This window comes from Petaurus breviceps, unplaced genomic scaffold (genome assembly GCF_028583685.1).
Source record: "Petaurus breviceps papuanus isolate PSGF00001 unplaced genomic scaffold, PetGlider_PUasm1.0 90633, whole genome shotgun sequence".
In the NCBI taxonomy this organism is placed as follows: domain Eukaryota; kingdom Metazoa; phylum Chordata; class Mammalia; order Diprotodontia; family Petauridae; genus Petaurus; species Petaurus breviceps.
Genome location: NW_027187293.1, coordinates 9,447,899 through 9,475,415, shown reverse-complemented (window position 1 = coordinate 9,475,415; position 27,517 = coordinate 9,447,899). Strand labels below are relative to the sequence as shown.

The following is a 27,517-nucleotide window of genomic DNA, read 5'->3' as shown; positions in this document are numbered from 1 at the left end:
TTGACCCATTGGAGTCAATGGGGCCTGGAAGTCCCTCCCTCTGAAGGATTTGAAAGTAAGCCTCAAGAAACAAACAAAAAAACAAAAAAGTACCTGAAATTTTCCCAATTCCCTAGAGCTGTGAGAATTTAGAGAATTAGGCATAAGCTTCTGGATAGGGCATCTGTCCTTGTCTCTATGCTTTGGAAGGTGTGCCCAGGTCCTCAAACATAACCATTGAACTGAAAACCTGAGAGTATCAGGCTGAGGGCAAGACAATCTCTTAGCTCTCTGACCTAATGAGACCTGAGAGGTCAGCCCCAAAAAGGTGCTTAGAGAACAAGAAGGTAATAGGGAGAGGTAGAGGCTTACCTGCCTTCCAGTATTGACTGGAGAAAAGTTTGAGATTAGCAGTGTGTGTTCCTGGTCTCAGGGAACCAAAATGTTGTGGTTTAGGGTGCTGGGACCCCAAAATACCGATATGCTGGGTATTGCCTGAATGAATTCGACCCAAGTCTTTCAGCCAAAGAAAAACAAAGTTTACTAGAGATCCACCATATTGGGTAGCCTCTTAAGAAATCTGAACATTTGTGATGCTTGTATTGGCAAACAGGGGAGACAGAATCTGAGCTAGACTGACTCTGAGCACCTTCATGGACACAAGACATATCTTATATATAGAAAGACTGAGGGAGGGATCTAGGGGTGGCCAAGTAGTCTGGGGTAACTGGAGGAGTCTAAGGAGGATCTTGATTGGACTGGAGTGACTAGAGGTCAGAGGCCAGAAACCCAGAAACCAAGAGAATGTGATTTTGATAGAATCAAGGCTGGGAAGTAGCCAGAGGCAATCCCAAGGTAACAGAGATTTGGGTATAGAAATAATGAAAAGCTTATAGCCTCAGACTAATGGCAGATCAAGTGGGAAGATTCAATGAGAACTCAAGGGGGTTACCAGAGCCTGTACCCCCCATTAGGTATTTTTAAAATGTTTACTGACTGACTGAAGACATTGAGGCTACAGGCTCACACAGTTAGTGTCTGAGGCTGGTTTTGAACACAAGTCTTCATAACTCCACACCAATGGGTCTATCTACCTAGCTGCCACATAAAACCTTATTTTTAAAAGCTGCCTTTACCACTTCTGCATTGCCTACTGCTATAACCTGAATTATATAAAATTATAAATATTTACATGTAGTTGTGTATAAAGATTCATATTAATTCTAAAACTGGAAAGGGGAAATTATCTGACAATGAGGGTGAAATTGAATATGTGGAGAAAAGAACACTCAACTTAGAGTAAGAGACACAGGCTCAACTCTACCTCTGACATACTCACTTTATCTTTTTAAGTCTATGTCCTTATTTGAAAATATAGAAAATAACATCTATTGTTCCTATCTTCAAAGGGCTATTATAAGGATCAAAAGAGCCAGTATGGCACAGTAGAAAGAGCCTTTACTTTGAATCCCATATGTGCTCTTAAGCACATTACTAACCCTCTCCAGGCCTCACATCTTTTTCACAGCAACTGCTAACTATCCTTCACCCATCTTGTACTTCTGAAGGAAATTTTTTAAACCAAGTGTAAAACTGTTTATAACCCTATTAAGTTTCATCTTATTCAATTCAGACAGTGGGATGTCAAGATTTTTGAATGCTATCTCTGAAATGTAATGTGTTAACTATCCCTCTCAGTTTCTTTGACCACTAATAAAAATGTTGAGGAGCACAAAGTACAAACCCTAGAAAACCTTGGGGTTTTCCATTCTTTCCAAGTTGATCCAGAACCACAAATGAGTATTCTTTGTGAATGGCTATTTAACTAGTTCTGACTAATGAGACTATGACTCATCCCAGTGGTGTCAAACTCAAAGAGGAATATAATCTGTAAAATCTGTAATATGTATATAAGGAGTCTTATATATTCAATATATAAGAATACATATTGACTTAATTTTAAAATGTAATATGATCTATGTTATACTGCATTCTTGTTTATTTTATTAAATATTTCCCAATTAAATTTTAATCTAGTTTAGGCTGCACTTATGTTACTGTCTGATCTAGCTGATCTAGTCTCTTCCAATAGGAATAGCATGAGAATTTCTGAAATAATTTGTTTAAATCTAGGTAAACTCTATCTATAGCATTCCTACTATCTACTAGTCTAGTAACCCTATCTAAATGCACTTCTTCACTTGAGGAAGAACACTTCCCCTCCACAGTGATCTAACCTCACTCACCTTTTAGTGGTACACGGCCTACAGTACTTTGCATTGTGCAAAGTGGCTACCACAAGGATCCCATCATCATGGCAAGTCTTTCCCTGTTCTCACATCAATCCAAAGCCCCAAAAACGGTACAGACCTGACCAGCTGAGGTATAAATTACTACCTATAATCCTACAAAATACAAAGGAGAGAGGTCCAGCCAAAGTACGGTGAAAAAATTAATAAGGAAGATATACTTTTCAACAAAGAGGCAAAAAGGAAGAGAAAGAGTCAGAGGAGGTAGCAAATGAATAATGCCTTTGACTACTGGGACTTTGGTTCTTTGGTTTCTACATTTGGTAGAGAGAAGCAAGAGACATGGGAGAGAGGTGGGGGGACTGCAAACAATGTAACAGAGATGAGAGGAAAGGGAAAAAATAAACAGAAATAACTGTTTCCTGCAAACAGAACAGTTTAGAAAGAATGTATGTAGAGTGCGTGAATAGGAAGTACTATGAAATAAAGCAGATTGTAGTCAGATTATAGAAGATCAGGAATGTGAGTTTTTAAATCAAGTCAATAAGCATTTTTTTAAGCAGGTACTATTTCCAGGAGGGCAATTAGGTGGTATGATGGATAGATCACTGGGCTTGGAATCAGGAAGACTCATCTTCCTCAGTTCAAATCTCTTACTAGCTGTGTAACATTGAGCAAGTTACTAAACTCTGCTTGCTTGCATCAGTTTCCTCACCTGTAAAATGAGCTGGAGAAGGAAATGGCAGATTGCTCCAGTATTTTTGCCAAGAAAATCCCAAATGGGGTCGTTCAGAGTCGGACGTGACTCAATGACAGAAACATTATATATATAGGAATTCATCTCAAGGGAAGGCACTAACATTAAGACAGATCAAGAAAAGCTTCTTTACAGAAAGTAGGATTTAGCTGAGATTTGAAGGGAGTCTGAGAAACCAGGAGGCAGAGATGAGGAGTATTCTAGGTGTGAGGCACAGTCAGCGAAAACACACAAAGTTGGGAGATGGAATATCTTGCATGAGGAGGCCAGTGTCACTATATATAGTGACTACATATATAGAAAGGAGAAATGTATAGAAGGGAGAAAATATATACAGATATATATAAATATAGATATATAGAGCGAAAACTATAAGAAGACTGAATAAGAAATGGGTCGAATTGTAAAGCCAAACAGACTATAGAAATATATCCAAAAAAATCATTGTGACCAAGCTGAATTTATAGCAGAGATGGTTCAACATTAATAAACTATCAACATTTATTAATAACAAAACATCTAAAATACATTTTTATTGAGACAGAGAAAAAAGCCTTTGACACAGCTCTCACATTTAAAAAAAAATCTACAAAGTAGAGGCATGGAGGAATTCTTTTAAAATAAAAAGTTTATACCTAAAACCAAAAGCAAACATCATATGCAATGGGGATACACTAGATATTTTCTCAATAAATGAGTAAAATAAGGATGTCCATTCTGCTCACTATTATTTAATACAGTTCTAGAACTACCAGCAATAGCAATAAGACAAAAGAAATAATTTAAAACATAATGATAGATAAAGAGGAAATAAAACAATCCCTTGATTCCTATTTACTGATGGCACACTAGTTTTCTTAGAAAATACTAAAGAATTAGAAAAGATATTGAGACAATAATAGCTTCATGAGGTTGCAGACTGCAAAATAAATCCACAAAAAACAACAGCATTTCTACAGAATAACAATAAAATCCAAGAGGCAATAATAGAAAGAGAAACATCATTCAAAATAACTATAAAATACATAAATTATTTAGGAATCAATCTAAGCACACAAACTACTTAAAGAGATTCAATTACAAGGTGTTCCTTAAAGAAATAAAGAGTATCATAAATTGGGGCGGCTAGGTGGCACAGTGAATAGAGCACCAGCCCTGGAGTCAGGAGGACCTGAGTTCAAATGTGACAGACACTTAACACAAAGCAAGTCACTTAACCCCAATTGCCCAACCTTGTGTAACAATCAACAATAAACTTTAAATAGATACACAACCTTAATATTAAAGATCATAACATTAAAAATTTTAGAAAAGAACCTCCTTTGCAGAGCTGGGCAGTTCACGCGCTGTGGTAGATAGCGCATACTTTTCAGACTTTTTAAATGTACTGACCAGTGACAAGAAGGTCACAAAACTCCCTTTCCTTTGCAGAGGTGGGAGGTCCATGGTTGTAGTATACTGCACAGACTTTTTAAATGAATTGATCAGTCACAAGAAGATCACAAAACTGAATTCATTATCCTGTCACTTCTACCTCTGTAAGATCTTTCATATATGCTCCTTCCCCTCCTCTGAAACAGCCCACTATAGTGCAAGCCCTCATCATCTCATACCTGGATTATTACAATAGCCTTTTGATTATTTTCCCTTCCTCAAGTCTCTTCTCACTCTAGTCCATCCTCCACTCAGCTGTCAAAATAATCCAAAGCACAAGTCTAACCATGTCACCTACCTATTCAATAAACTCCAGTGTATCCCTACTACCCAGCCTTCAGGATCAAACATAAAATCCTCAGTTTGAGTTTTAAAGCTGTCTCTTTTCCAGTCTCCTTATGATTTATTCCCTTTCTCACCCTGTGATGCAGTGGCACTGGCTTCCTTGCTGGCCCTTTCACTTGATACTCCCTCTCCCAATTCTGGGCATTTTCAATGGCTGTTCTCCATGCCTGTAACTCTTTCCCTCCTCATTTCTTTCTACCTCTTACATTCTGTGGCTCAACTAAAGTCCTACCTTCTAAAAGAAGCCTTTGCAGTCCTCCATAATCTTAGAGATCATCTCCAATTTAACCTATATATAACTTGTTTGTACACAGTTGTTTGTATGGTGCCTACCTCATTAGACTGTGAGCTTGAGAGTAGAGACTAGATTATCTTGTTTTGTTTAGTTTTGTTCTGGGTCTCTTGTTTTGGAGGTAAGGGGGAAGGCTTAACAGAGTGTCTTCCCTAGCACACTGCATTTAATAAATATTTCTTGACTTAACTAATACACTCATTTAATACTACCTGAAAAACCATACAGTATATTTCATCTTAATGCTTGGTCTAAGCTACTTGTTAAAAAAAAAAAAAAGACAAACACAAAAAAACCTAACAACAGAAACTATTCTAAACAGCTGAATGTACTTACAGTTAATTCACATTTCAGCTTCCTGATACAAGAATGCCATCTAGTGGTAATAAAATGTGTAGTTATAGGGTTTCTCCACAAAACAATAGGTAAGAAAAATTATTTATTTTCTACATCTGACTAATTTACCCTTGGGAGAAAGCCATGTATTTATAATTTCCCAATTTTCTTTGCATACTTTCACTCGGCCTTGCCTCATGCTGACCACCAGAAAATGAAGTCTGTGCTGGATGTACTCTCAAGGCTCTGGTTCATTTATAGATGATTCTCAGACCTACAATGAAAGCTCCTTTGAGAGTTAAGACTGCCTCATTTGTTGTATATTTATGCATACGTATACACATATATGTATGTATAAATTTATTTGTATATTTACCTAACATGGTACCTAGGACACAGTGGACAATAAACGTTTGTTGAGTGATTGATGCAGTCACGCATTACCAACAGCCTATCTGGCATTTACAACTTAATGTCTCCTGTGTTCCTCAAACTCAACATGCTCGGAATAGATCTCATTATCTTTTCCAAAAAAAACCTTCATAGAATCATAGAACTTCAGAGTTAGAAGGGATCTCAGTCCAGCCCAAAACTAAAAGGAACAATCCACAAGTGGTCATCCAGTTTCTGTTTAAAGTCAGTAAGTGAAGTCCACGAGCATTGATTAGGCACTTACTACATGCCAGGCACAGTGCTAGGTACTGGAGATAGAAAGAAAGGCAGAAGACGGTCTCTGCCCTCAAGTAAATCACAATGTGATGGGAGGGTGGGAAGAAACAACAAGCAAATAAATATGTAAAACAAGATATATACAGGATAATCAGAAATAACCTTAGAGTGAAGGCAGTAACATTAAGGTAGACAATGAAAGGCATCTTACAGATAGTGGGATTTTAGGTGAGGCTTGAAGGAAGCCAGGGAAGTCAAAAAGCAGAGATGAGGACACAGAGTATTCCAGAAAGTCAGTAAAAATGCTCGGTCAAGAGATGATGTGTCTCGTTTAAGGAAGTATCTTATGTGAGGAAAAGCAAGGACAGTGTCACGATAATACTGACCACATAGAAGGGGGTAAAACAGAGTAAGACTGGAAAGGCAGGAACAGTCCAGGATATGAAGGACTTTATAAGCCAAACAGCTAATTTTATATCTGATTCTAGAGATAATGGGGAAATAGACTGGGCTGGGGAGAAATTGGAAGACCTTCTATAAGGGCAAACCCACTTCTTCTTGAGGCAGCCAGCCCATTAGCTGTATTTTTATAAATAATAAATATAAAGGAGAGAAACTAAGTAACTCAGAATCAGAATGTTTGAAGAAGGGACTTTAAGACATCACCCTATCCAATTCTTTCATTTTATTGAAGCCAACTATGGCTCTTAGAAGGTAAGTGATTTATCTAAAGTCCCAGAGTAGTGCAAGACCAGTGAGTGACAGGAACCCAGGTTTCTTGATTCTCAGAATAGTACTTTTAAAACCAGTTAATTTAGTTCAGTAAATTACAACTCAGAAAACAACCAGAAAGTTTCTGTTATCATATAAATAGGATTAAAGACACAGTCTTCTATGCTTCTGTCAAACCAAATTAAAAATTAAACATTATATACAAAGAAGGGTATAGAGGTAGAAATGATAGAAGATTAGTCAACCAATTAGATACGAGGGGTTAGAGAAAATGAACAGTTGAAGATATGTCAAGGTTTATGAACCTGGAAGATTGGAAAGAAGGTAGTGCTTTCGATAGAAACTGGGAGGTTTGAAAGAGCAACGAGTTTGGAGCAAATGTTCTATTTTGGACATGTTGAGTTAGAGATGTCTCAGAGATATCAAAGTTGATATGGATGCATTCATTTATGCTAAAACCCCTAAAAAGCACAAACAGAGAAAGGTCATTTTTAATATTACAAAAATATATACCTAAACTTGAAGGTGGCATTATTTACAATAAATGCTTTCCCAGTACATACAAAAATAAAGAATGTCCCTTTTTGGGGTGGCTAGGTGGCGCAGTGAATAGAACACCAGCCCTGGAGTTAGGAGGAGCTGAGTTCAAATCTGACCTCAGCCACTTAACACAAAAACTAGTTGAGAGACCTTGGGTAAGTCACTTAACCCCAACTGCCCTCCAAAAAAAAAGGCAAAAAAATAAAAAAAGAATGTCCCTTTTTGACAGTTTGAATACAGACTGAAGTATGCTATTTTTCTCTTTCTTTAATTTTTTTATCTGATTCTTCTTGTACAAAATGTCTAATTTGGAAATGTTTTACATAATCACACATGTATAAACTTCTGACTGCTTACCATCTCAGAAGGAGGGAAGAGAGGAATTGAGGGAGGGATTTGAAATTTTTTTTAAAAAGAATGCCCCTTCCTTTCCTCATTGTTATTTGACATACTCCTAGAAATGGTAGTCATGAGACAAGAGAAAGAAGTTAAAGGAATAAGCCCTCAGCAAAGCAGGAACAAAACTCTTCCTATTTGCAGATTACATGATGGTTTGCTTAGAAAACCCCCGAAAACCACCAAAGAAACTGAGATGATTAAAATATTAAATAAAGTAGAATAGAAAATAAATCCACATCAACATCATTTCTAAATAACAATAACAAAAACGAGAAAAAATAATAGAATAAAAATTCCCTTCAAAATAATTACAAAATAATTAAAATTCCTGAGCCAACCTACTAAGATACACTCAAAATTTATATAAATACAATTATAAAGCACTGTCTATAAAAATAAAGGAAAGGTTAAACAATTTCCCCCAAACCCTCCTACTCCTAACTTCCTTATTAATGTGAGGATAACACAATCCCTCAGGTTCACAATTTATGTTATCACCCTTGACTCCTCACTATCTCTTGCCTCCCACTGTTAAATCTATTGCCAACATCAGTCAACTTTACCTTTGTAACATCTCTCTAATAAAGCCCCTTTCTTCCCTCTATAACTACCACCTCCCAAGCCTGGTCTCAAGTCTCTACTCATTCCTATCCATTCTCCATTCTGTAATCAAATCATTTTCCAGAAGCAATGGTCTGACCATGTTGCCCCTCTCCCTTAGTAAACTCCAGTGGCTCCCTATCACCTCCAGAATCAAATACAAAATCCTGTTTGGTTCAAAGTCCTTCATAACCTATCTCCCTCCTACATTTCTACTCCTCTTATGCCTTACTACCTGCTCTTTGATCCGGTGACACTAGCCTCCTGGGTTGTCCCATGCACAAGACACTCCATATCTCTTGGCTCTAGGCATCTTCTCTGGTTGTCCAAGGGTGTTCTGTCCAAAGGAAGGTAAATTTTGATGGTCGAAAGCTACACAATTAACTTGAGGTTTACTGGCTAGATTTCTTTCTCAAAGACCAAGCCTTAAATCCAATTTACTCAGGATCTCATGGATCAGACAATAGGTCCCTGTTATTTTTTGGTCCCAGCTCAGAGTGAATGTAAACTATAACTGTTTCTCTTTTGGCCAGCAACCCTGAAGGGTCTTCCCCTCCCAGCTTCAGCTTTTTTCTTTTTTTATTAAAAGGGACATCCCCTGACTCACTTCTTAAAGAGGCCTATCCACTAAATGGGCATTGACTCACTCAAAGTGAGAAGAACCTGAAGAGACCTTAGCTGAAAAGAGCCAAGGTCTCTCACTGGGTCCTTGGCCATCTCCAATCATCCTCATCAACATATGGCCACTGGACCCAGATGGATCTGGAGGAGAAAGTGAGGCTGGTGCCTTTGCACTCAAATCATATTCAGTTTCAAGTCATATCATCATCTCCCTCATGCCAAGTTCCACTTCGAAAACAAAGGACAAACCATACAATCTCCATGCCTGAAATGCTCTCCCTCTCCCTCCAGAACCTTCTTAATTCTAGGGCCTTCCTTCACTAATTTATTTACTATCTATCCTGTATATGGTTTGTCTGTACATACAATCAATCTTCAACATTCACACATTTAACTTTCTGACTTGAAGCATTCATGTGATTTTATTAGAAATCTCATTTTAATTTTCACATGGAGCACATTCAGTTATGTGCAGTAGAGAAAAAAATGAGAGGTGAGATACACAGAAGTTTGTGGAGCAGCTAGTTAGTATCTTACTAGGCAGCCTCAAAATTAAACATGAGCTCATCTCTACTACACTCCCATACTCTTGAGACTCTTAAGGATCTCAAAACCTGTGGAGAACAGATATTGCTGACAGATAATTTCAAACTGGTGCAACATTCATGATCTCCAATGCCATCCACCAGCTGTGAAAGACAGAATGTTGGAGGTAATTTTGGGACCTCACCAGTTTTGGGGTCTTTCTGAAATCCCAGTAACCTCTCCTTTGATTTTCTGAGAGCAGCCAAAAGGTAAAAATGTTTACAGCAATACAGCACACAGTACATTGCCCTCGCACTGCCATATGACAGTGAAAGGTAAGATTCAGATTACATTAATGTTAGTTTTAAGAATTTTATTTGTTGTACAATATTTATGGTACTGTAGATTTCAGGTGTTATAAACAATGGATATTGTCTGAAATCAACATTTTTTTTCTTATTAAGATGTTAGCACAAAAGGCCACAGGATTCTAGTGAATTACTAGGTAGAAAAAATGTTTTGAATGTTACCAATTTTATTTTGTATACTATATCTTATGGGCTATTTCATGATTACAGTGTTAGAAAAGTATATATTATCAGAATTAATGTTTTGTTAGAAAGAATCAGATGGTCTCTGAGGTCTTACCAGCTAGAAATAAGTGATCCTGTGCTTAATGAAATAGCCACCAGGAGTCAGATGGTAGAGTAGAAACAGGACCTCCATGTGGCTCCAGCTTCCACCTTCCCCAATTCATGTAAAAGGGGACTCTGAACAAACTTTGGAGCTACAGAACCCACAAAATGACACAGAGAAGCTAACCTCCCCCTGAGGACAGCCCAGCAGGTTGGCAGGAATCAGCCAGTGCAGCACTCTGGGAGCCGAGACCAGGCCCACATGAGCCAGAGGTTTTTTTAGCCCCAGGGCAGGCCTGACTAGCCACCAGCTGGAGGGACTCAAGATCACCAGCAGCTGTGGCCATTTCCAGAATTATCAACACATAGATGCTAAGGACAAAGTGAGAGGTCAGTGCAGTCTGGACTTTGGGACCAGTAGCTGGGAGAGCATCGGCTTCTTGCTGGGGGCAAAAGCCGCTGAGACACCTAGGCACAGCGTTGCAGCTTCAGCTCCTGGCCTGCAGAGTGTAGGGGCACCAAGTGACCAATATGAGGAGTAATCACTCTTGCTTTGACCTGCCTGGATCTGGATTGTGGTCTAGGGTGGAGGTCCTGGGGTGTGCGACCAGCTTGCCAGAGTGTGTGGAGGGAGGGCACACAACTAATACCTCCAGCAGCTGAGAAAACCCCAGCGTTTGGGATGGAAGCTTCCCTGTCTGGTGGGAGAGTCCTACTGTGGCAAAAAGCCCAAAAGTCAAGTAATTGAGTGGCAACATGACCAGGCAAAGGAAGCAAAACAAACAGAAGAATCCAACATTAGACTCCTATTTTGGGGACAAAAAGGAGTAAAGCATGGAATAGGAGGAAGGCAGTGAAGTCAGAACTCCTGCACCAAAAGCTTCAAAGGAAAATACGAGCTGGTTATAGACCATGGAGGACCTTAAGAAGTAGATAAGAGCAGTGGAGGAAAAACTGGGCAGAGAAATGAGAACAATGCAAGAAAATTATGAAATGAGAGTCAACAGCCTGACTGAGGAAAATAATACCTTAAAAAACAGACTAACTCAAATGGCAAAAGAGGCTCAAAAAGGCAATGAGGAGAGGAACGCCTTAAAAAGCTGAATTTGCCAGATGGAAAAAGAATCTCAAAAGCTCACTGAGGAGAATCATTCGTTCAGATTTAGAATGGAGCAAAGGGAAGCTAGTGATTTTATGAGAAATCAAGATCCAAACAAATGAAAGAATAGAAGGCAATGTGAAATATCTCATGGGAAAAACCACTGACCTGGAAAATAGATCCAGGAGAGATTATTTTAAAACTATTGAACTACCTGAAAGCCATGGTCAAGGAAAGAACCTAGAAATCATCCTCCAAGAAATTCTCAAGGAAAACTGCCCTAATGTTTTAGAACCAGAAGGTAAAATAGAGGTTGAAAGAATCCACCGATCACCTCCTGAAAAAGATCCCAAAAAGAAAACTCCTAGGAATATTATAGCCAGGTTCTGGAATTCCCAGATCAAGGAGAGAATATTACAAGCAGCCAGGAAGAAACAGAAACAATTTGAATATTGTGGAAACACAATCAGGATAACACAGGATGTGGCAGCTTCTACACTGAGGGATTGAACAGCTTGGAATATAATATTCCAGAGGGCAAAGGAGCTGGGATTAAAACCAAGAATCAACTACCCAGCAAAACTGAATATGATGTTTCAGGGCAAAATGTGGTCATTCAGTGGAATAGAGGACTTTCAAGTATTCTTGAAGAAAAAACCAGAGTTGAATAGAAAATCTGACATTCAGATACAAGAAACAAGAGAAGCTTGAGAAAGTAAACAGGGAAAAGAAATCATAAGGAATTTATCAACGTTGAACTATTTACATTCCTACATGGAAAAATGATAATTGTAATGGATGAAACTTTTCTCAGTATGAAAATAGTTGAAGGGAATAGATAGATAGATAGATAGATAGATAGATAGATAGATAGATAGATTCTTTATCAGAGGGTATATAAGCGCATAAATATATACGTGAATGTATATACATGTTTACAGGTATACATAGAGGGCACAGGACCAATTCAATAGGAAGAGATGATACTTAAAAGGTGAAATTAAGAGGTAAGAGAGGAATATAATGAGAGGAGATGGGGAGAGACAGAATGGGGTAAACTATCTCATATAGAAGAGGCAAGGGAAAATGATTACAATGGAAGGGAAGAACAGGAAGGCATAAGGGAATGGGTCAACCTTATACTCACTGAATTTGGCTCAGGGAGGGAATGACATACACTAAATAGGGTATCTCACCCTACAGGAGAGTAGGGGGGAAGGGGATAACAGGGGGGATGACGGAAGGGAGGGCAGGCTGGGGAGGAGGGAAGTTGGAAGCACACACTTTTGAAGAGGGACAGGATCAAAGTAGAGAATACATCAAGTGGGAGATGAGATAGGAGGGAAGGAAATATAATCAGACTTCTACAATATATCTACTATGGTAATGTTTTGCATTCACTACACATGTACAACCTATATTGAATTGCTTATCTTCCCAGTAAGGGTGGGTGACAAGGGAAGAAGGGAATGAATCTGGAATTCAAAGTTTTAAAACCAAATGTTTAAAATATATATATATATATATATATATATATATACATATATATATACTATTATTAATTCTATTTTACATGTAATTGGGAAATAAGAGGAGGGGATATCCTGGGGGACAGCTATTTCGGTGAGGTGGGTAGGGGAAAAACAGGGAGAAAATCTGTAACCCAAAATCTGGCAGAAATGAAGTAAACCAGAAGTTAATAAAGCATTTGGAAAAAAAAAATGAAATAACCACCAATTTAACTTTCCTTTTTTATTGTATAACTTAAATCATATTCTCTCCTGCTCAAAAATATCCAATGGCTCCCCATTGTCTATCAAATGAATGAATGAAAAAGCATTAAGCCCTTGCTATGTGCCAAGCACTGTGTTAATCTAACTCATCCTCCCTGCCTCAAGTCTGTTTCCATTTTAACATCCTCCACCAAAGTGATCTTTCTATGCACAGGTCTGACCATGTCATATCCTACATCTGCCCCCAGATCACTTGATAAAGATTGTTGTGCGTGCGTGTGCACATACACACATGCACACACACACGCACACAACCTCCATATAATGAAATTCTAGGAATTCCTCAAGGCATAGCTCAAATTCAATCTTCCCTGTGAAACTTCCCATAATCCCTCCACACCCCCTCCAAAAATGTCTTTTCCACAGCATTTTATCCATATCTCTATTACGCATTCCCCATACTCTACTGGGTTCAGCAATTCTTTGTGTGCATATCTCCTCTCTCATACTAGAATGTTGAGCTCCTTAAGGACAGGTGTCATTTCTTATTTATTCCAGAATCTCCACACTCAGCACACTGATTTGTACATATTAGGAGGAAGGGGAAGGGAAGAAGCATTTATAAGCACCTATTATGTTCCAGGCAGTGTGCTAAGTGCTTTACAAATATGGTATCATCTGATCTTTACAACAATCCTACAAGGCAGCTGCTATTATCATTCCCATTTTTACAGTTAAGGAAACTGAGGAAGACTGTGGAATATGTACTTTTATATTTGACATTTTAGAGAGGAAAATATTACTAGTATTGAGATTTTTAATGTAAAAGCTATTGGGGTTCTATTGGAGCACTGGAGTTTAACAGACTAGACGTGTCAAACTCAAACACTGCAGCCAGCAAAACTCCCCAGTGATCTGAACCAGATTAAAATGTAATTAGGAAATATTTAACAAAATAAATAAAAATATGGCATAACATAGATAGTGTTAATTTGTGGCTTTCTAAATCAATATGTGGTGAGTAGCACAGTGCATAGAGTGGCAGGCCTGAAGTCAAAAAGACTCATCTTCCTGAGTGCAAATCTGACCTCAGACATTTACCAGCTGTATGACCCTGGACAAGTCACTTAAATGTTTGCCTCAGTTTCCTCATATGTAAAATGAGCTGGAGAAGGAAATGGCAAACTACTATAGTATCTTTGCCAAGAAAACCACAAATGGGGTCACGAAAAATCAGACACAATTGAAAACAACAAAACAAGAAGTCAATATGTACTTCATTTTGAGAAATCCTGGTTTAAATTTTTAGTAAATTCGTAATCAACAGAAGCATCCTAAAAACTGAACAAAACCTTTGAGTGTGATATTCAGGTCTTCCTGAATCCACGCCCAGTGCTCTATCCACCGCACCACCTACCTGCCTAAAGCACTACAGCTCTATGTGTGTGGCCTCATGTTCTTAGTGCTAATCCTGCTCAATGTCATGTGAGATTCACTGTGAACTGTCCCCTGACATCAATTCCCACCCACTACCTAGATCACATCATTGATCCAGGACTCTGTCCTTCCAAATGGAGGAGAGATAGACTTAGTCTAAGATTTCTAATCTTTGTTCTGTTCCATATTCATCTCCCTTGGTATTACATTCCTTTGGGGGTTACTACGTTGCTTGCTGTTTTTTTCTTTTTGCTTTCGTTTCCTTGTACCTGCACTAACTTCTTCCTCCCAGTGCTTATTACACTACATTTCTCAAATTTTCATGGTTAAACTTCGTCCAGTAACCGCCCGAGGCAATTCAAGTGGTAGAAGGTCCCCTAAAAAAATCATTACAATCTTGCCCCAAAAGGGTAAGAGGCAATAGGAACAATGTTTGCTATGGTCCCTGCCACCTAGGCAAGACTAGTTTTTCCATAAGAAAGCAATGAAACTGTTGTTTAGATTTAAATGGTCTCACAGGGGTTCCCAAAGTGGGCCATACTGCCCCATGGGGGGTAGTTGGAAGGTTCTAGAGAGGCTGGTAGTAGCCTCAGGTGCAAAGAGGGGAGAGGGCAAGACTGCATAAAAATAAGGAGGTTGGAAGCATAAGGAAAGAAGATAAGAAAAGTTTGAAAAACCATTTGTACAAGTTTCATCTGTTGTACATCATCTTCCAAATAAAGACACAAAATGCAAGTTATAACTGATCAGTGGTTAAGTTCCCCAACAGGTCTTAAGAAGTAAATGTTGGGAGGCAAGCATGTGGTGTATTGTCAGGAAGTCTCGCACTCACCAAGAAGGAATGACTTGTTTACAATATGACATTATACAGTTACATGATGCAATATTGTATCATCAAAATTTCAATGCAGGAAAAAAACACAAATTTACAATAAATTAAGATTTGTCATATTTTTTTAAATGCTATCAGATGCTCTATAAATCTCTCATTCCAATTTTTATCCTTAACCATCTGACTGACCTAAATCAGGTCTAGCCCATAACAAAGGGATAGGGAGGAAACTACAGACATTTTGAGAAATGTAGATGATGTAAAAGCAAACTATATCAATAAGAAAATGAATATACCTTTAAGGTAACTAAATAAATATGTACAAGATAATTATTAAATTAACTTATAGCAGGCCTAGACTATTAATCAGGTTACAATACAAAGGATTATTTCACATATTACATAAAACTACTACTAAAACTAAAGCCTACAAAAAAATACTAAAGCCTATTTTGTAGTGCACAAAAAAATTATTTTTTTCCTTTACAAGAGTACAAGCACACATATATTAGTGTATCTCCTCATAAGTTTCCACAACTCTGAAGATCTCAACAAAACGCCAGTTTATGCTCTGGAGAAATAAAATCTGGTTTATATAGTAAACACTTTTCCACAATTGGACTATTGCAAAACCCTTTAAAGCAGAAGCATATATACACTGAAATCAAACTGACAGCCAAGAACTTTGTTAGATGCTGTCAGAAAAGCTACAACAACAAAAAAAACCACAAAAGTTCTACACACTAATTTAGATGATGAAGATTGGGAGAAGAAAGGTAAAAAAGAAAGAATAAATAAGTAATGTATAATTTACCTCAAATTTATTTTTTTCTTATATATGTCATACCTTACAACTATTGCCTAGCATTAAATATAAATGGAATGAAGGACAATTTATATAGCTAATTATTTGCTGCAGAAAGCATAATTCTAAGCCGTAATTTCTTTTGGCTCCTAATTTGCCTTAAAATCTAAAAATGAAGGCCACTAAAAAAATGATCAAAACATAAAGTAAGAAAATTGGTATATACATATATATATATATATCAGTTCCCCAAGATACATTTAATTTTTAAAAAAAGGAAATGTCTATTGAAATAGCCCAGAATAAAAAGAAAATGCTTAAATATTCCCAAACCAGTTTTGTCAGTGTAAATTGCTGAATTTGTTGAAGTCAAAAAAGAAGGGAAAGGAATACTGATAAGAAAAATACTTTAATGGTGATGGGGTACCTCAAAAATATACTACAAAAAATGAAATTAGGGAAAAGTGAAAAAGATTAAAAGTCAAAAGTAATATTAGGCTATTACCTTTAGAAAAAAAAAAAGGAAATTTCCTATATCCTGGGACATATAATTCACACTAATAAGTCACAAAAAAGAAAAAAAATTATGAAAACAACCACTATTTTGCTAGAAAATTACTGCAAAAGTGCAAAAAGTATCCTTGGGAAAAATTCAGTAAGAATGGGATGATTTTGTAATATAATTTAAGATATATAAATATTTGACTAGACTGTAGTGAAGGTGATCCCCTGCGCTACACGCTACATTACGGTACCCTCTGTATGCACCGTCTCCCCCCCCCCAAAAAACGCACGCCGCGCTCCGAGCTGCATCCAATCAGAGCTGCAGCAGTGAGCGCGTCATCCTGTTCTTTATTGAATTCATTATTGAATAAAGGTACATTTTCTCGTTCACATTTACCTGTTTAATAAAATTGCTGTCAATGTTCATTAAAATAAACCCTCCCCTGAAAATAAGCCCTCTGGTGTTTTTCTGTCCAAAAAATTTAATAAGACAGTGTCTCATTATCGGGGAAACATGGTAGAAGGATGGTAGTACCCTCAATAATAATAAGGAAGTGAGGAAGAAGGAAGTATTTGGGGAGAAAGGATAAGTTCAGCTTTGGATGTTCTGAATTTGATGTCTGTAGGACATCCAGTCTGGGATGTCTAAGAGGCAGCTACAGATGCAAAAATAGAGATCAGGATAGCAGCTATGCCTAGATAGATATGAGAATCATCTGCACAGAAAATCCATGAGAGCTGATGAGATTACCAAGTGAAACAGTACAGTGGGACAAGATAGCCCAGGACAGAGCCATGGGAGATACCTATAGTTAACAGGAAAAACCTGGATGAAGATCCAGCAAAGGGGACCAAGAAGCGGTCAGACAGGTAGAAGGAGAACCAGGAAAACACTTTCGTGAAAATAGCAGTATCAAGAAGAGGGTGATTAACAGTGTCAAAGGCAGCAGAAAGGTTAGGCGGGCTGAGGATTAAGAAAAGGTCCCAAAATATGCATATCACATAGATGCATACACAATTCCCATAGAATCTAAAAATCACATTTCTAAAAACTGATGATTTTATAACCAGAAAATGCAAGGAAAATAATAGAAGCCTTAGATCAAAACAAAGGGTTTTTGTTTGTTTGACTATATCACAGGACAGTGGTAAATATGACAAACAAAGGAGATGGGAGACAGAGAATAGGCCTCTTCAATAAAAACCTTAGCAAAACAAAGACAAAAATAGGAAGGATGCTCAGAAAAAGGAGGAAAAAAAATCATAAATCTCAGAACTCAAAGGAAACTGAGAGGGAATCAATAATTTTAGGTTCTAGGTTAGCACAACTTGTTACTAGTGAAGCAAGGCTTGTTAGAGATCCCCATTTGATCTAATAATCTGTTCTAGAATTTTGCAGCACGATGATCAAGACTGTAGGTCTGCAGTTTACAGAATCTACCTTTTTTTTCTTCTTTTAAAAAACTGGGACATTTACTCATCTCTACTTTCTCCTATCTTCCACAATTCCTTAAAGATCATCCAAAGCAATTTATTGTATTTGCAAGTTCTTTCATAAAGAGCAATGGACTTCAAACCAGAAGTATTAGTTTCAAATCCCGGCTCACATTAGTAACTACAAGAGGTTAGCAAGAGACTCTCTTATGTCCCCATCCACAAAATTAGTATAATTCCTACCTATCTCACAAAGTTGTAAGGAGCAAATGAGATGACAAAAGCTCTCTGCAACCTTATGGGCCTTCATAAATGTGTTTTTTAATTTGAGAAAAGGGATTCAAACCCATAATTAGTGACCCAAAGCACTGTGAATACTCCGTGAGGAAATTCCCTCTATGACAATACAAATTAGAAACTATTCTACAATTTATAGGAGTAAAGAATTGCCTGGGGCATTAAAAATTCAAGTGACTTGCCCAAAGTCACACAGCCCAGATGTGTAAGAGGTAGACCTTGAAGTAGGTCATCCTGATTTCATGCTAGCTGTCTTATCCACTACCTCAATCTTACACCAAGCTTAACAATATAGGTAATATTATTACTAATATCAAGTATGAACTTTAGTTAATCTGCCCAGATTTTTAAAAACTGATTGGCATGTTTTTTAATATAATCTTAATTTCTGAATATATTGCTCTCTTCTTTTTCTACTCTGTGAACCCTCTATTGTAACAAAGGTTTTACAAAAAAAAAAGTTCAACAAAAACAACACATCAATTAGGTTTCACTGTATAGTTAATATTCCATACTTATAATCCCCTATCACTGCAAAGAGAAAGAGGGTACATTTCCTCAAGTCTACTCTAAGGCCAAATATGGTCATTATAATTACAAAGGGTTCAGTTTTATTTTATTGGAAAGAATCAATTACATTGCTATTGTCATTGTGTTAAATGTCTGCAATTCTTTTAAAAACTGTAGGTTATTCTTCAACTACTTCTCTATTGCAGAATGATTTTTGCTTTTAAATTTTTGTATCTTAGTTATCAAAGGAGCTGGACTTTACTTATTTAGAAAGACTAAGTACTCCCTTTTACTATCTTCTTATCTGTCTTAGCAGAAACGCTGCAAAATTAAAATGACTATCTTCTTCTCAAGTAATGATTTTTATTTAATTTTGGCTAATTAAAATGGTCTCATTTGAGATATTATTATTCTTTTTACAAAAGAGATTTTCCCCTTGAATTCTTCTGCATTTGTGTTGGATGTTACTCAGTATTTCTAAATGTTTCTAGCATTCTCTCACTATTTTAAAGCTATTTCCAATATCTAACGGACCAGTCATTTCAATGTGAAAAATCAACTGGTCCATGTTAGTTCATTCTTTGCCATTCTTATCTATAACCTCTCCCTATATAATATGCCTTCTAAAATTCTTGACACTGTATGGATACCCAAGAGCATGTAAAGTACCTATAAATTATTTAATCTTCTCACTGTTATCAGCTCTTTTTTTTTCCTTATTTATCTTTTATACCACTACTTCAGTGAAATTTCTCATTTGTAATATGTGGCAGCCAGCTTATACCCACTATATGTCTCTCCTCAATTTTAATTCCTATTGTATGCCATGACTCACCACCAGAGATCACCAGAAAAATATCAGTATTAAAAAGATGGGCCTTTGTATGAGGAAGAAATCCAGGATCATAAAAAGAACTGTTCAATCTCCCATATAATTTAGTCCACTCTATTTCTTCTGTTCATTTCTGGGCCCAGATCAGTGTAGCTTACTGTAGTTTATCTTAGATATATGTTCTGATGGGTGTCCATCCAGCTATGTATCATAATCTGGCTACTAGTCATCCTTGTGGATAGCTGGGCCAAACTTTGAGTGATTATGCATGTCATTTAGGAGGATCTTCAATGTTCTAGGGATTGGTGCAATCAGGAAAATGTTACCTGCAAAAAGTTAGAGAATCTCCACACAGTTACTAAAATTGTTTTTCTAAAGCACAGAGTTCTGACCATATTACTAACTCTATTCAATCTCCAGTGCCTCCCTATTGCCTCTAGAATCAAATATAAACTCTATTCAGTATTTAAAACCCTCCACAACCTTGACCCAACCTAGTTTCCTGTCTTGCTTATTATACATTATTCTGTTTCCCAAATTCTAAGATCCAACCAAACTGGTGTCCTTACTCTTCCTTCCATAAAGTGTTGTATCTCTGTCCTTTGGAATTGGCATTTTGTCTCAACCAAATGTGAAGAACACTCAGAAAAGGGCAACCAGGATGGCGAAGGGTTTTCAGTTCACAGAATATGAAGACCAGCTTAAGGGGCTGAGATATTTAGCTCACAGAAGAAAAGATTCAGGGAGTTCATGATAGCTGTCTTCTCACAGTGAAGGGCTATCATGTGAAAGAGGGATTAGAGCCCCCAGCGGCCCTGATCTTAAATTAAATCATCCAAGGACAGAACCAGAAACAATGAGTGGAAGTTGTTTGATGTCAGGAAAAATTACCTAACAATTAGAACATACAAAAGAATAACCAGGTAGAGAGATTTTTCTACATTGTATTTCTTCAAACAGAAGCTAGATGATAAATAGGGGATTTCTTTCAAGTTGGACTAGATAGCTGCTGAGGTCCCTTCCAACTATGAAATTTTTAGGAGTCAACAAACAGTAAGATTGATGGCATTCTGTGTTTTCCAAACCATTCAGTCAACTGCATTATCTGTAAAGATGTGGTCTATTGCAGAATATCATTTTAGAAAGAAGGCCTGCCTGGTCCTTTCTCATACCTTCATGGGAGATGCCTTCAATGTCTCCACAGATTTTTGTCATAAATTTTTTTGAAGAAATGAGATTTGAGAATAAAAAGAATTAAGGTTTTTCCATGACTTTGTTATCCTCTCCTACTTTCAATATGTTGATAATTCGTATACCCTAAAAACTGTGTCACCTCCTCTGTGTATAATTAGTCTAGTTCATCTGGTCTTCCCATCTCATCTTCAGTGCCATTTCTCATACAGTACATCTGGGGCAGTCATATTAGATCCTAAAGGCAATAATAATTCTACTATCCTTGATAATTAATCAGTCAATATATATTTGCCAAGGCATAGTGCTAAGCAATGAGAAGACAAATAAGAAAAAAACTATCCTTTCCTTCAAGGAGCTTACATTCTAGGAAGTCAACAAATAAAAGGAAGCTGAAAACGGGGAGGAGAGGAAATGCTTGGGGCATGATGGAGAAGTCCAAAAGAGGAGGTGAAATGGTAAATGAAGAGATGGCTGGTGTGGGCATCTTCCTTAAATGGAGGATCTGAGGGAGTTCTGCCCTCTGACTTACAATCAGAGGGGCCCCAGGGGCACAGAGTACTGATAAGGTTTGAGTTTCGGGACTGATATGATCTTGCAGGATGAAGAAATTCTTGGGTAGGACCTTATGGAGAAGTCCAAAGGAGTGCTGCTAGGTGGGAAATTAAGTTTGTAACTTTAAAAAATCAACATTTTCTATTTCTTACTTATTTGTGGTCATACAATACAGGGTCATTAATAGTATATAAAGATAAATACCAGTGTAAATCACAGGAGATTAATGATAAGAAAGCAAGGTCCCATGTAAAAAAAATTATTTATAGCATTTTTTTTGTAGTAGCAAATAAATGGAAACCAAGTAGATGCCCATTAAATATGGAATGAATGGTTGAACAACTTCGATTTTGGTACATGTACATAACATATTACTAAGAAACTATCAGTATACAGAAGCATGGGAAGACATGATATAATATAACAAAGTGCAAGTAGATAGAACAAGTAAAACAACAGGTACAATAATTACAATATAAATGGAAATAACAACTGGATAATCAAAACTGAACACTGTGAAATTACCACCAAGTTTGGCTGAAAAGAAAAAATATGAAAAGGAAAGTATTCTCTTCTCCCCTTCCTTGAAAAGGTAAGGAGGGGCTATGGAACAGTGAACCAACACTGCATACAACTGACTTTTCAGATTTTTACTGAACTGATTTCTTTCTTTTTTATACTTCTTTTAAAGGGAGAGCTCCCTTGGAGGTGAGAAATATAAGTGATGTGCAAATGATAGCAATACAAATATACCAAAAAAGAAAAAACTGACCATCATCAGTTTAAGATCAGTTGTCAGTTCATAAGCTGAGACAGTAACATGTTTAACAAAATGTACTTTAGATGAAACTTTACTTTAAAACATTAACCTTTTTGCCATTCTCTATATTTTGAAGGGCAAAGACAAACATTGACTTATTTTCTGATTTTACCGATCAAAGTCTGTGTTCCCAAATAGAATTACAACAGAAGTGTCTACAAACTTTTTTTTTAATAATTGCATGCACTTTTTTTTTTAAAGCAATTGGGGCTAAGTAATTTGCTCAAGGTTACCCGGCCAGTTGTTTCTGGGTATGGTGCTAAGTATCTGAGCCCGGATTCGATCCCAGGTCATCCCAACTCTGGGGCTGGTGCTCTTACTCACTGCGCCACCTGGTCACCCCCTGCATGCAATTATTTCAAACAACTTCCCATGAAACAAAATGGACCATACCTCATTACAATTAGCTAGGACTGATACAAATAAAACATTATTAATTGCTAGAGCTCATTTACAAATATAATTACACATTTATGAAATGGATAAGTGAAGCCACATTGTTGTGACAAGCAATATTTGAGGCCTATGTTAAAATAAACAATCTTAAAGCAAAAACAAACAAAAAACCTGATAAATCCAGACATATTTTAGATAGTTGAATAAAAGGAAGATGCTAAAAAAATAGCATAATTTATGTATGTTTGTGTGTATATAATGAATACAAAATATATATATTATGGCTTTTTATATCACAAATGACATTTTCAAAAACTTGTAGTACAAGATTTCATGTTTATGTTAAGGGAAAGCATACAAAATTAAAATAGTAGATCATCCAGTTTAGTCCAAAATGAAATAACAGCAAAAATACAGGGACAGAGGGAAAGTTGAAGAAAACATGCACATCTGGATTAAATGCTACAATTATGCAACAGCCACATAACTGGAAAGGTCTATGTAGCAATACTGTCGACTACTTGCATGGACGGAGGCATAGAGAAGAAACAGACTCAAGAGAACATGCTCATACTTACAATAATATAAATGTTAACACTAAAAAACAGGTGAACTCAGAAAAATTGCAATTTCCAATTTCAGTTTCAGAAAAGAAAGGGTGAAACACTTCTCATTCCTAAAGGAGAGGATGAGGGGAGGCAAGAAAAAGGATTCAAAAGTAGTAAATTTTACTTATCTTGAGGGTAAGTTTAATTTAATTGTTTTCCTGAGGGGGTACAAGGAGCAAAAGATACCAATAAAACTTAAAAATATTAAGTCAAATAAAAATTGTTGTTGGTGTGGCTAGTTGGTGCAGTGAATAGAGCATTGGCCCTGGAGTCAGGAGGACCCGAGTTCAAATACTGCCTTGGACACTTAACACTTACTAGCTGTGTGACCTTAGGCAAGTCACTTAAGCCCAACTGCCCTGCCCTCCCCCCTCTAAAAGGCAAAAAAAAAAATTTTTTTTTAATTTTAAAATTGTTGTTGAGTCATTTCATTTGTGTCTAATGTTTCATGATCCCATTTGGGGTTTTCTTGGCAAAGATATTGGAATGATTTGCTACTTCTTTCTCCAGCTTATTCTACAGATGAAAAAACTGAAGCAAGCAGGGTTAAGTGACTTGCCCAGGGTCACAGAGCTACTGTCCTGAGACTGAATTTGAATTCAGATCTTCCTGACTTCAAGCCCCTACTGCTCCATTCACTACACAAACTAGGTGCCCAGAAAAAAAAAAAAAAGGATAAAAACTTACAGTTGAGAATTGTTGTTTAGTCATTTCAGCCATGTTTGACTATTAATGACCCCTTTTGGGAGCTTTTTTGGCAGAGATACTGAAGTGGTTTACCATTTCCTTCTCCAGCTCATTTTATAGATGAGGAAACTAAAGGGAACAAGGTTAAGTGACTTGCCCAGCATCACAGAGCTAGTAAGTGTCTCTAAGACCTCATTTGAATTCAGATCTTCCTGGCCCCAGACCTGGTGTTCTGTCCAAAGCACCTCCTAGCAGCCCCTAAATAATGATTAACCATCTTTAAATTTTTTTTTCACCGCAATAATTGTTGTAGTAGTAAAAACAGCATCACTGCTACTACTAATTTGGTAAAGACAACTGAAAAAGCCTGAGCTCTGAGGGAACAGAAGCAAATTTTTGGTTTTCTTTGTATCATCAACCCTTAGCACCATGCCTGGCACATAGTAGGTGCTTAAATAAATGCTAGTTGACTGACTAAAGCTCTCCAAAACATATTACAGAAGTAACCTCAGAAGGTGTCACTAAATTAGTACATTACTAAAATAAAAGGCAAGTTATCAGCTGAATTAGCAAAAAATATTCTGGTATCTAAGTTCAAGGGAAGACCAAATTGCTGATGAAACTGAGGAAAAATATCAATTGCTCATGGGTAGACCAAGCTAATATAATAAAAACGACAATTCTATCTAAATTAATTTACTTATTCAGGGCCATACCAATCAAACTACCAAAAATTATTTTATAGAGCTAGAAAAAAATTAAATTCATCTGGAAGAACAAAAGATCAATCAAGGGAATTAATATTAAAAAATATGAAAGAAGGGGACCTAGACGTACCTGATCTAAAACTGTTATAAAACAGCAATCATGAAAACTATTTGGTACTGGATAAGAAATAGTGTGGTGAATCAGTGGACAAGGTTAGGTACACAAGACACAGGCATAAATGATTATAGTAGTCTACTATTTGATAAACCCAAAGACTCTAGTTTCTGAGAAAATAACTCAGTATTTGACAAAAACTCCTGGGAAAACTGGAAAATAGTAGGGCAGAAACTAGGCATAGATCAATATCTCACACCATATGCCAAGATAGAGTCAAAATGGGTGTGGGATTTAGACATAAAAGGCAATACCATAAGCAAATTAGGAGAACAAGGAATAGTTTAGCTTTCAGATCTAAGGAGAAGGGATGAATTTATGACCAAACAAGAGACAGAGAATATTATGAAATAAAAAATGGATACTTTTGATTACATTAAATTAAAAAGGTTTTATACAAAGTCAATGCAACCAAGATTAGAAGGAAAGCAACAAGATGAGAAACCATTTTTACAGCAAGTGTTTCTGATAAAGGCTTCATTTCTCAAATATATAAAGAACTGAGTCAAAATTTTTTTGGAGGGCAACTGGGGTTAAGTGACTTACCAAAGTCATATGGCTAATGTGTCAAGTTTCTGGGGCCAGATTTGAACTCAGGTCCTCCTGACTACAAGGCCAGTGCTCGATTCACTGTGCCACCTAGCCACCCCCTGAGTCAAATTTTTAAGAATACAAGTCATTCCCAAATTGATAAATGGTCAAAGCATATGAACAAGTAGTTTGCAGATGAAGAAATCAAAGCTATCTATAGACATATAAAATGCTCTAAATCACTATTGATTAGAGAAATGCTGCAAATTAAAATAACTTTGTATTAAAATAACCTCACACCTATCAGATTGGTTAACATGACTGAAAAGGAAAATGTTGGATGTTGGAAGGGATGTGGGAAAATTGGGGCACTAATGCACTGTTGGTCAAGTTGTGAACTGATCCAAACATGGTAGAGAGCAATTTGGAACTATGCAGAAAGGGCTATAAAAACCTGTGCATTGGGGCGGCCAGGTAGCTCAGCAAGTAAGAGCACTGGCTCCAGTGTCAGGATGACCTGGGGATCAAATCTGGGCTCAGATACTTAGCACCACACCCAGAAATAACTGGCCGTGTAACCTTGAGCAAGTTACTTAACCCCAATTGCTTATTAAAAAAAAAAAACACCTGTTCATCCCCTTTGACCTAGCAATAACACTACTAGGTCGATGTCCCCAAAAGATTATTAAAAAACGGAAAAGGACCCATGTGTACAAAAATATTTTAGAGAAGCTCTTTTTGTAGTGGCAAAGAATTGGAAATTTAGGGGATACCCATCAATTGGGGAATGGCTGAACAAGTTGTAGTATGTGAATGTAATGGAATACCACTGTTCTATAAGAAATGATGAGCAAGCAGACTTCAGAAAAACCTGGAAAGACTTGAATGAACTGATGCTGAGTGAGGTGAGTACAACCAGGAGAACATTGTACACAGCAGCAGCAACACTGTGTGATGATCAGCTGTAACTGACTTAGCTCTTCTCAGCAATACAATAATCCAAGACAATTCCAAAAGACTCATGATGGTGCTATCTACATACAAAGAACTATGGAGTCTGAATGCAGATTGAAGCATACTATTTTCACATGGGGGTAGAGAGAGTTTGTGGCTTTTCCCTTTTTGTTCTGTTTTTTCTTTCACAACATGACTTATGTGTAAATATATTTACATGATTGCATATGTATAACCTATATCAGACTGCTTGCCAACTTGGGGAGGGAGAAAATATTTGAAACTCAAAATCTTATTAAAAAATGAATGGTGAGGGGGGAGCTAGGCCTGTCGGTGAATAGAGCATAGGTCCTGGAGTCAGCAGGACCTGAGTTCAAATTCAGCCTCAGAACTTGATACACTTACTAGCTGTGTTATCTTAGGCACGTCACTTAACCCCAATTACCTTGCCTTCCCCCCTCCAAAATAAATAAATAAATATGAATGGTGAAAACTATCTTTACATGTAATTGGAAAATAATAAAATATTATTTACCAAAAAAGAAAGAGGAAAAAAAGAAAATGAGAGCCAGGGGTGTGACAGAAAGAATACTGGAACAAAAGATAGTAGATCTATGTTCTATTCTGGCTCTCATTAATTAGCTGTTTGAAATTAGAAAGGAATATTAATTATGACAATAAACACATTTACAAAGAGTTTTCCTAACAACCACCCTATAACTATCAGGTAGGTAATACAGTAAGTCACCTCTACTGGGCCTTAGTTTCCTCATCTGCAAAAAAAAAAAGGTTGGAAAAATGATAGCTAAAAACCTTTCAAATTCTAAAGTTATGACTACAAGAAAACCCGCTGTTTTGTTATCATTCTGTTAAGTGGCCAAGACATGCCTAAGTCTTCAATCTTTCAACTCCTTACAAATGTCCAATCAGCTGTAAAAAAAAAAAAATGTATCCACTACTAAGTTTTCTTACTTGGAGAACTTTAGGGATGATTTAACAGTGATAATTGAGACCGGGAAACACTTCTCACACAGGGTTCCCCCCCATCCACTTTGGAAATCCTTTTCAGAGTTTTCCTTTGGAAACCCCACCCCTACCCTCCAGGCCACCCCCGTCCAAGGTCTCCTCGGGCAACAGTTCTGTTTTGGGCTAGATCCGCAGCATCTCAACCACGGCTCCCAACACTCTCGAGGAGAGTGGAGATTCCCCTGGCCAACACCAGCGAAGAAAGGAGGGATGCACTCTGTGGCACGGCCAAAGTTGGTCACACGGCAGGACAGGGAAGGGAGATGACAGG

The 27,517-nt window shown here is 37.1% G+C and overlaps 1 protein-coding gene across 1 annotated transcript in view; it reads right to left on the bottom strand.

Moving 5' to 3' along the window:
- LYST (lysosomal trafficking regulator) overlaps positions 1–8,857 on the bottom strand; it is a gene marked incomplete at its 3' end in the record, with an annotated part of 140,233 nt that extends 131,376 nt beyond the window's left edge. The window contains exon 1 of the mRNA XM_069064505.1: positions 8,568–8,857. The remainder of the gene's footprint in view (positions 1–8,567) is intronic.
- Between the last annotated feature and the right edge of the window lie 18,660 nt (positions 8,858–27,517).